This window comes from Pseudophryne corroboree, unplaced genomic scaffold (assembly GCF_028390025.1).
Source record: "Pseudophryne corroboree isolate aPseCor3 unplaced genomic scaffold, aPseCor3.hap2 scaffold_1103, whole genome shotgun sequence".
NCBI classification, from domain to species: domain Eukaryota; kingdom Metazoa; phylum Chordata; class Amphibia; order Anura; family Myobatrachidae; genus Pseudophryne; species Pseudophryne corroboree.
This window is the reverse complement of record NW_026967729.1, coordinates 51,878-62,502: the sequence shown is the minus strand read 5'-3', so window position 1 is coordinate 62,502 and position 10,625 is coordinate 51,878.

The window sequence follows — 10,625 nt, the reverse complement described above, 5'->3', positions numbered from 1 at the left end:
AAAGCCTCCTGTTAGGCCATCATCTACACGACATAGCCCTGAATTTTCCAATGCGCAGCTCTTTGCAAAAGAGAGATATTGGCAAGGAAAAGCTGTCTTGTACCATTGCATTTTTCTCCCAAACGAAGGACACTAGAAAGAAAATTTTAAAGCCTCCTGTTAGGCCATCATCTACACGACATAGCCCTGAATTTTCCAATGCGTAGCTCTTTGCAAAAGAGAGATATTGGCAAGGAAAAGCTGTCTTGTACCTTTGCATTTTTCTCCCAAACGAAGGACACTAGAAAGAAAATTTTAAAGCCTCCTGTTAGGCCATCATCTACACGACATAGCCCTGAATTTTCCAATGCGCAGCTCTTTGCAAAAGAGAGATATTGGCAAGGAAAAGCTGTCTTGTACCATTGCATTTTTCTCCTAAACGAAGGACACTAGAAAGAAAAATTTAAAGCCTCCTGTTAGGCCATCATCTACACGACATAGCCCTGAATTTTCCAATGCGCAGCTCTTTGCAAAAGAGAGATATTGGCAAGGAAAAGCTGTCTTGTACCATTGCATTTTTCTCCCAAACGAAGGACACTAGAAAGAAAATTTTAAAGCCTCCTGTTAGGCCATCATCTACACGACATAGCCCTGAATTTTCCAATGCGTAGCTCTTTGCAAAAGAGAGATATTGGCAAGGAAAAGCTGTCTTGTACCTTTGCATTTTTCTCCCAAACGAAGGACACTAGAAAGAAAATTTTAAAGCCTCCTGTTAGGCCATCATCTACACGACATAGCCCTGAATTTTCCAATGCGCAGCTCTTTGCAAAAGAGAGATATTGGCAAGGAAAAGCTGTCTTGTACCATTGCATTTTTCTCCTAAACGAAGGACACTAGAAAGAAAAATTTAAAGCCTCCTGTTAGGCCATCATCTACACGACATAGCCCTGAATTTTCCAATCCGTAGCTCTTTGCAAAAGAGAGATATTGGCAAGGAAAAGCTGTCTTGTACCTTTGCATTTTTCTTCCAAACGAAGGACACTAGAAAGAAAATTTTAAAGCCTCCTGTTAGGCCATCATCTACACGACATAGCCCTGAATTTTCCAATGCGCAGCTCTTTGCAAAAGAGAGATATTGGCAAGGGAAAGCTGTCTTGTACCATTGCATTTTTCTCTCAAACGAAGGACACTAGAAAGAAAATTTTAAAGCCTCCTGTTAGGCCATCATCTACACGACATAGCCCTGAATTTTCCAATGCGTAGCTCTTTGCAAAAGAGAGATATTGGCAAGGAAAAGCTGTCTTGTACCTTTGCATTTTTCTCCCAAACGAAGGACACTAGAAAGAAAATTTTAAAGCCTCCTGTTAGGCCATCATCTACACGACATAGCCCTGAATTTTCCAATGCGCAGCTCTTTGCAAAAGAGAGATATTGGCAAGGAAAAGCTGTCTTGTACCATTGCATTTTTCTCCCAAACGAAGGACACTAGAAAGAACATTTTAAAGCCTCCTGTTAGGCCATCATCTACACGACATAGCCCTGAATTTTCCAATGCGCAGCTCTTTGCAAAAGAGAGATATTGGCAAGGAAAAGCTGTCTTGTACCTTTGCATTTTTCTCCCAAACGAAGGTCACTAGAAAGATAATTTTAAAGCCTCCTGTTAGGCCATCATCTACACGACATAGCCCTGAATTTTCCAATGCGTAGCTCTTTGCAAAAGAGAGATATTGGCAAGGAAAAGCTGTCTTGTACCTTTGCATTTTTCTCCCAAACGAAGGACACTAGAAAGAAAATTTTAAAGCCTCCTGTTAGGCCATCATCTACACGACATAGCCCTGAATTTTCCAATGCGCAGCTCTTTGCAAAAGAGAGATATTGGCAAGGAAAAGCTGTCTTGTACCATTGCATTTTTCTCCCAAACGAAGGACACTAGAAAGAACATTTTAAAGCCTCCTGTTAGGCCATCATCTACACGACATAGCCCTGAATTTTCCAATGCGCAGCTCTTTGCAAAAGAGAGATATTGGCAAGGAAAAGCTGTCTTGTACCTTTGCATTTTTCTCCCAAACGAAGGTCACTAGAAAGATAATTTTAAAGCCTCCTGTTAGGCCATCATCTACACGACATAGCCCTGAATTTTCCAATGCGTAGCTCTTTGCAAAAGAGAGATATTGGCAAGGAAAAGCTGTCTTGTACCTTTGCATTTTTCTCCCAAACGAAGGACACTAGAAAGAAAATTTTAAAGCCTCCTGTTAGGCCATCATCTACACGACATAGCCCTGAATTTTCCAATGCGCAGCTCTTTGCAAAAGAGAGATATTGGCAAGGAAAAGCTGTCTTGTACCATTGCATTTTTCTCCCAAACGAAGGACACTAGAAAGAAAATTTTAAAGCCTCCTGTTAGGCCATCATCTACACGACATAGCCCTGAATTTTCCAATGCGTAGCTCTTTGCAAAAGAGAGATATTGGCAAGGAAAAGCTGTCTTGTACCTTTGCATTTTTCTCCCAAACGAAGGACACTAGAAAGAAAATTTTAAAGCCTCCTGTTAGGCCATCATCTACACGACATAGCCCTGAATTTTCCAATGCGCAGCTCTTTGCAAAAGAGAGATATTGGCAAGGAAAAGCTGTCTTGTACCATTGCATTTTTCTCCTAAACGAAGGACACTAGAAAGAAAAATTTAAAGCCTCCTGTTAGGCCATCATCTACACGACATAGACCTGAATTTTCCAATGCGCAGCTCTTTGCAAAAGAGAGATATTGGCAAGGAAAAGCTGTCTTGTACCATTGCATTTTTCTCCCAAACGAAGGACACTAGAAAGAAAATTTTAAAGCCTCCTGTTAGGCCATCATCTACACGACATAGCCCTGAATTTTCCAATGCGTAGCTCTTTGCAAAAGAGAGATATTGGCAAGGAAAAGCTGTCTTGTACCTTTGCATTTTTCTCCCAAACGAAGGACACTAGAAAGAAAATTTTAAAGCCTCCTGTTAGGCCATCATCTACACGACATAGCCCTGAATTTTCCAATGCGCAGCTCTTTGCAAAAGAGAGATATTGGCAAGGAAAAGCTGTCTTGTACCATTGCATTTTTCTCCTAAACGAAGGACACTAGAAAGAAAAATTTAAAGCCTCCTGTTAGGCCATCATCTACACGACATAGCCCTGAATTTTCCAATGCGCAGCTCTTTGCAAAAGAGAGATATTGGCAAGGAAAAGCTGTCTTGTACCATTGCATTTTTCTCCCAAACGAAGGACACTAGAAAGAAAATTTTAAAGCCTCCTGTTAGGCCATCATCTACACGACATAGCCCTGAATTTTCCAATGCGTAGCTCTTTGCAAAAGAGAGATATTGGCAAGGAAAAGCTGTCTTGTACCTTTGCATTTTTCTCCCAAACGAAGGACACTAGAAAGAAAATTTTAAAGCCTCCTGTTAAGCCATCATCTACACGACATAGCCCTGAATTTTCCAATGCGCAGCTCTTTGCAAAAGAGAGATATTGGCAAGGAAAAGCTGTCTTGTACCATTGCATTTTTCTCCCAAACGAAGGACACTAGAAAGAACATTTTAAAGCCTCCTGTTAGGCCATCATCTACACGACATAGCCCTGAATTTTCCAATGCGCAGCTCTTTGCAAAAGAGAGATATTGGCAAGGAAAAGCTGTCTTGTACCTTTGCATTTTTCTCCCAAACGAAGGTCACTAGAAAGAAAATTTTAAAGCCTCCTGTTAGGCCATCATCTACACGACATAGCCCTGAATTTTCCAATGCGTAGCTCTTTGCAAAAGAGAGATATTGGCAAGGAAAAGCTGTCTTGTACCTTTGCATTTTTCTCCCAAACGAAGGACACTAGAAAGAAAATTTTAAAGCCTCCTGTTAGGCCATCATCTACACGACATAGCCCTGAATTTTCCAATGCGCAGCTCTTTGCAAAAGAGAGATATTGGCAAGGAAAAGCTGTCTTGTACCATTGCATTTTTCTCCCAAACGAAGGACACTAGAAAGAAAATTTTAAAGCCTCCTTTTAGGCCATCATCTACACGACATAGCCCTTAATTTTCCAATGCGCAGCTCTTTGCAAAAGAGAGATATTGGCAAGGAAAAGCTGTCTTGTACCATTGCATTTTTCTCCCAAACGAAGGACACTAGAAAGAACATTTTAAAGCACATTTTACCGCTTGGATATAGACGCCTAAAAAAACATTAGCATGGGGATTCCAACCACATCACCACTGGAGCAAATGGTGAGATGATGGCCTAACAGGAGGCTTTAAAATTTTCTTTCTAGTGTCCTTCGTTTGGGAGAAAAATGCAAAGGTACAAGACAGCTTTTCCTTGCCAATATCTCTCTTTTGCAAAGAGCTACGCATTGGAAAATTCAGGGCTATGTCGTGTAGATGATGGCCTAACAGGAGGCTTTAAAATTTTCTTTCTAGTGTCCTTCGTTTGGGAGAAAAATGCAATGGTACAAGACAGCTTTTCCTTGCCAATATATCTCTTTTGCAAAGAGCTGCGCATTGGAAAATTCAGGGCTATGTCGTGTAGATGATGGCCTAACAGGAGGCTTTAAAATTTTCTTTCTAGTGTCCTTCGTTTGGGAGAAAAATGCAAAGGTACAAGACAGCTTTTCCTTGCCAATATCTCTCTTTTGCAAAGAGCTACGGATTGGAATATTCAGGGCTATGTCGTGTAGATGAAGGCCTAACAGGAGGCTTTAAAATTTTCTTTCTAGTGTCCTTCGTTTGGGAGAAAAATGCAAAGGTACAAGACAGCTTTTCCTTGCCAATATCTCTCTTTTGCAAAGAGCTACGCATTGGAAAATTCAGGGCTATGTCGTGTAGATGATGGCCTAACAGGAGGCTTTAAAAATTTCTTTCTAGTGTCCTTCGTTTGGGAGAAAAATGCAATGGTACAAGACAGCTTTTCCTTGCCAATATCTCTCTTTTGCAAAGAGCTGCGCATTGGAAAATTCAGGGCTATGTCGTGTAGATGATGGCCTAACAGGAGGCTTTAAAATTTTCTTTCTAGTGTCCTTCGTTTGGGAGAAAAATGCAAAGGTACAAGACAGCTTTTCCTTGCCAATATCTCTCTTTTGCAAAGAGCTACGCATTGGAAAATTCAGGGCTATGTCGTGTAGATGATGGCCTAACAGGAGGCTTTAAAATTTTCTTTCTAGTGTCCTTCGTTTGGGAGAAAAATCCAAAGGTACAAGACAGCTTTTCCTTGCCAATATCTCTCTTTTGCAAAGAGCTGCGCATTGGAAAATTCAGGGCTATGTCGTGTAGATGATGGCCTAACAGGAGGCTTTAAAATTTTCTTTCTAGTGTCCTTCGTTTGGGAGAAAAATGCAATGGTACAAGACAGCTTTTCCTTGCCAATATCTCTCTTTTGCAAAGAGCTGCGCATTGGAAAATTCAGGGCTATGTCGTGTAGATGATGGCCTAACAGGAGGCTTTAAAATTTTATTTCTAGTGACCTTCGTTTGGGAGAAAAATGCAAAGGTACAAGACAGCTTTTCCTTGCCAATATCTCTCTTTTGCAAAGAGCTGCGCATTGGAAAATTCAGGGCTATGTCGTGTAGATGATGGCCTAACAGGAGGCTTTAAAATGTTCTTTCTAGTGTCCTTCGTTTGGGAGAAAAATGCAATGGTACAAGACAGCTTTTCCTTGCCAATATCTCTCTTTTGCAAAGAGCTGCGCATTGGAAAATTCAGGGCTATGTCGTGTAGATGATGGCCTAACAGGAGGCTTTAAAATTTTCATTCTAGTGTCCTTCGTTTGGGAGAAAAATGCAATGGTACAAGACAGCTTTTCCTTGCCAATATCTCTCTTTTGCAAAGAGCTGCGCATTGGAAAATTCAGGGCTATGTCGTGTAGATGATGGCCTAACAGGAGGCTTTAAAATTTTATTTCTAGTGACCTTCGTTTGGGAGAAAAATGCAAAGGTACAAGACAGCTTTTCCTTGCCAATATCTCTCTTTTGCAAAGAGCTGCGCATTGGAAAATTCAGGGCTATGTCGTGTAGATGATGGCCTAACAGGAGGCTTTAAAATGTTCTTTCTAGTGTCCTTCGTTTGGGAGAAAAATGCAATGGTACAAGACAGCTTTTCCTTGCCAATATCTCTCTTTTGCAAAGAGCTGCGCATTGGAAAATTCAGGGCTATGTCGTGTAGATGATGGCCTAACAGGAGGCTTTAAAATTTTATTTCTAGTGTCCTTCGTTTGGGAGAAAAATGCAAAGGTACAATACAGCTTTTCCTTGCCGATATCTCTCTTTTGCAAAGAGATAGGCATTGGAAAATGCAGGGCTATAACGTGTAGATGAAGCACTAAAAGGAGGCTTTAAAATTTTCATTCTAGTGTCTTTCGTTTGGGAGAAAAATGCAAAGGTACAATACAGCTTTTCCTTGCCGATATCTCTCTTTTGCAAAGAGATAGGCATTGGAAAATTCTGGGCTATAACGTGTAGATGAAGCACTAACAGGAGGCTTTAAAATTTTCATTCTAGTGTCCTTCGTTTGGGAGAAAAATGCAAAGGTACAACACAGCTTTTCCTTGCCGATATCTCTCTTTTGCAAAGAGATAGGCATTGGAAAATTCAGGGCTATAACGTGTAGATGAAGCACTAATAGGAGGCTTTAAAATTTTCATTCTAGTGTCCTTCGTTTGGGAGAAAAATGCAAAGGTACAATACAGCTTTTCCTTGCCGATATCTCTCTTTTGCAAAGAGCTAGGCATTGGAAAATTCAGGGCATTAACGTGTAGATGAAGCACTAACAGTAGGCTTTAAAATTTTCATTCTAGTGTCTTTCGTTTGGGAGAAAAATGCAAAGGTACAATACAGCTTTTCCTTGCCAATATCTCTCTTTTGCAAAGAGCTAGGCATTGGAAAATTCAGGGCTATAACGTGTAGATGAAGCACTAACAGGAGGCTTTAAAATTTTCATTCTAGTGTCTTTCGTTTGGGAGAAAAATGCAAAGGTACAATACAGTTTTTCCTTGCCGATATCTCTCTTTTGCAAAGAGATAGGCATTGGAAAATTCAGGGCTATAACGTGTAGATGAAGCACTAACAGGAGGCTTTAAAATTTTCATTCTAGTGTCCTTCGTTTGGGAGAAAAATGCAAAGGTACAATACAGCTTTTCCTTGCCAATATCTATCTTTTGCAAAGAGCTAGGCATTGGAAAATTCAGGGCTATACCGTGTAGATGAAGCACTAACAGGAGGCTTTACAATTTTCATTCTAGTGTCCTTCGTTTGGGAGAAAAATGCAAAGGTACAATACAGCTTTTCCTTGCCGATATCTCTCTTTTGCAAAGAGATAGGCATTGGAAAATTCAGGGCTATAACGTGTAGATGAAGCACTAACAGGAGGCTTTAAAATTTTCATTCTAGTGTCCTTCGTTTGGGAGAAAACTGCAAAGGTACAATACAGCTTTTCCTTGCCGATATCTCTCTTTTGCAAAGAGATAGGCATTGGAAAATTCATGGCTATAACGTGTAGATGAAGCACTAATAGGAGGTTTTAAAATTTTCATTCTAGTGTCCTTCGTTTGGGAGAAAAATGCAAAGGTACAATACAGCTTTTCCTTGCCGATATCTCTCTTTTGCAAAGAGATAGGCATTGGAAAATTCAGGGCTATAACGTGTAGATGAAGCACTGACAGGAGGCTTTAAAATTTTCATTCTAGTGTATTTCGTTTGGGAGAAAAATGCAAAGGTACAATACCGCTTTTCCTTGCCGATATCTCTCTTTTGCAAAGAGCTAGGCATTGGAAAATTCAGGGCTATAACGTGTAGATGAAGCACTAATAGGAGGCTTTAAAATTTTCAATCTAGTGTCCTTCGTTTGGGAGAAAAATGCAAAGGTACAATACAGCTTTTCCTTGCCAATATCTCTCTTTTGCAAAGAGCTAGGCATTGGAAAATTCAGGGCTATAACGTGTAGATGAAGCACTAACAGGAGGCTTTAAAATTTTCATTCTAGTGTCTTTCGTTTGGGAGAAAAATGCAAAGGTACAATACAGCTTTTCCTTGCCGATATCTCTCTTTTGCAAAGAGATAGGCATTGGAAAATTCTGGGCTATAACGTGTAGATGAAGCACTAACAGGAGGCTTTTAAATTTTCATTCTAGTGTCCTTCGTTTGGTAGAAAAATGCAAAGGTACAATACAGCTTTTCCTTGCCGATATCTCTCTTTTGCAAAGAGATAGGCATTGGAAAATTCAGGGCTATAACGTGTAGATGAAGCACTAACAGGAGGCTTTACAATTTTCATTCTAGTGTCTTTCGTTTGGGAGAAAAATGCAAAGGTACAATACAGTTTTTCCTTGCCGATATCTCTCTTTTGCAAAGAGATAGGCATTGGAAAATTCAGGGCTATAACGTGTAGATGAAGCACTAACAGGAGGCTTTAAACTTTTCATTCTAGTGTCCTTCGTTTGGGAGAAAAATGCAAAGGTACAATACAGCTTTTCCTTGCCAATATCTCTCTTTTGCAAAGAGCTAGGCATTGGAAAATTCAGGGCTATACCGTGTAGATGAAGCACTAACAGGAGGCTTTTAAATTTTCATTCTAGTGTCCTTCGTTTGGTAGAAAAATGCAAAGGTACAATACAGCTTTTCCTTGCCGATATCTCTCTTTTGCAAAGAGATAGGCATTGGAAAATTCAGGGCTATAACGTGTAGATGAAGCACTAACAGGAGGCTCTAAACTTTTCATTCTAGTGTCTTTCGTTTGGGAGAAAAATGCAAAGGTACAATACAGCTTTTCCTTGCCGATATCTCTCTTTTGCAAAGAGATAGGCATTGGAAAATTCTGGGCTATAACGTGTAGATGAAGCACTAACAGGAGGCTTTAAAATTTTCATTCTAGTGTCCTTCGTTTGGGAGAAAAATGCAAAGGTACAATACAGCTTTTCCTTGCCGATATCTCTCTTTTGCAAAGAGCTAGGCATTGGAAAATTCAGGGCTATAACGTGTAGATGAAGCACTAATAGGAGGCTTTAAAATTTTCAATCTAGTGTCCTTCGTTTGGGAGAAAAATGCAAAGGTACAATACAGGTTTTCCTTGCCAATATCTCTCTTTTGCAAAGAGCTAGGCATTGGAAAATTCAGGGCTATAACGTGTAGATGAAGAACTAACAGGAGGCTTTAAAATTTTCATTCTAGTGTCTTTCGTTTGGGAGAAAAATGCAAAGGTACAATACAGCATTTCCTTGCTGATATCTCTCTTTTGCAAAGAGATAGGCATTGGAAAATTAAGGGCTATAACGTGTAGATGAAGCACTAACAGGAGGCTTTAAAATTTTCATTCTAGTGTCTTTCGTTTGGGAGAAAAATGCAAAGGTACAATACCGCTTTTCCTTGCCGATATCTCTCTTTTGCAAAGAGCTAGGCATTGGAAAATTCAGGGCTATAACGTGTAGATGAAGCACTAACAGGAGGCTTTAAAATTTTCATTCTAGTGTCTTTCGTTTGGGAGAAAAATGCAAAGGTACAATACCGCTTTTCCTTGCCGATATCTCTCTTTTGCAAAGAGCTAGGCATTGGAAAATTCAGGGCTATAACGTGTAGATGAAGCACTAATAGGAGGCTTTAAAATTTTCAATCTAGTGTCCTTCGTTTGGGAGAAAAATGCAAAGGTACAATACAGCTTTTCCTTGCCAATATCTCTCTTTTGCAAAGAGCTAGGCATTGGAAAATTCAGGGCTATAACGTGTAGATGAAGCACTAACAGGAGGCTTTAAAATTTTCATTCTAGTGTCTTTCGTTTGGGAGAAAAATGCAAAAGTACAATGCTGCTTTTCCTTGCCAATATCTCTCTTTTGCAAAGAGATAAGCATTGGAAAATTCAGGGCTATAACGTGTAGATGAAGCACTAACAGGAGGCTTTAAAATTTCATTCTAGTGTCTTTCGTTTGGGAGAAAAATGCAAAGGTACAATACAGCTTTTCCTTGCCGATATCTCTCTTTTGCAAAGAGCTAGGCATTGGAAAATTCAGGGCTATAACGTGTAGATGAAGCACTAACAGGAAGCTTTACAATTTTCATTCTAGTGTCTTTCGTTTGGGAGAAAAATGCAAAGGTACAATACAGCATTTCCTTGCCGATATCTCTCTTTTGCAAAGAGATAGGCATTGGAAAATTAAGGGCTATAACGTGTAGATGAAGCACTAACAGGAGGCTTTAAAATTTTCATTCTAGTGTCTTTCGTTTGGGAGAAAAATGCAAAGGTACAATACCGCTTTTCCTTGCCGATATCTCTCTTTTGCAAAGAGCTAGGCATTGGAAAATTCAGGGCTATAACGTGTAGATGAAGCACTAACAGGAGGCTTTAAAATTTTCATTCTAGTGTCTTTCGTTTGGGAGAAAAATGCAAAGGTACAATACCGCTTTTCCTTGCCGATATCTCTCTTTTGCAAAGAGCTGCGCATTGTAAAATTCAGGGCTATGTCGTGTAGATGATGGCCTAACAGGAGGCTTTAAAATGTTCTTTCTAGTGTCCTTCGTTTGGGAGAAATAGGTGAAAAACCATCCCTACAAAGATGTTAATCCGATACTTGGCTTTGTGGACACTTTTTAGAGAACAAATTAGTTAGCATAAAAATAAAGCCAGAAAATGAAGAGCTGTTTAATCAC